We start from the raw sequence: 314 nt of genomic DNA, 5'->3' as shown, positions 1-314 counted from the left end.
ATTTTTTTTTGTCAAAGTTACTGATTTACGATAATTCGTGCCTCTGTTAGTCTCTGATCCTATATTTTGATATCTCGGTCTGTGATCTATACTTACATCTTCAATTCCACGGTTGTTTGTTATAGTGGTATTATAATTGCTCTAAAATCAGGCAATGGTTGTTTCGTGTAGATTCCATTTCAGTGACTAACACGAAGTATGTTCAGCGAATTCCTTCTGGGACGTAATTGCTTGTCCATATCGTGTGAATATTCTCTCCATGTTATTCATCTTCGTATTTTCTTGTTTGGCGACCTTGGTACATACTCCTTTGA

The sequence above is a fragment of the Penaeus monodon genome, chromosome 32 (genome assembly GCF_015228065.2).
Source record: "Penaeus monodon isolate SGIC_2016 chromosome 32, NSTDA_Pmon_1, whole genome shotgun sequence".
In the NCBI taxonomy this organism is placed as follows: Eukaryota; Metazoa; Arthropoda; class Malacostraca; order Decapoda; family Penaeidae; genus Penaeus; species Penaeus monodon.
Note: the sequence above shows the minus strand (reverse complement) of the source record.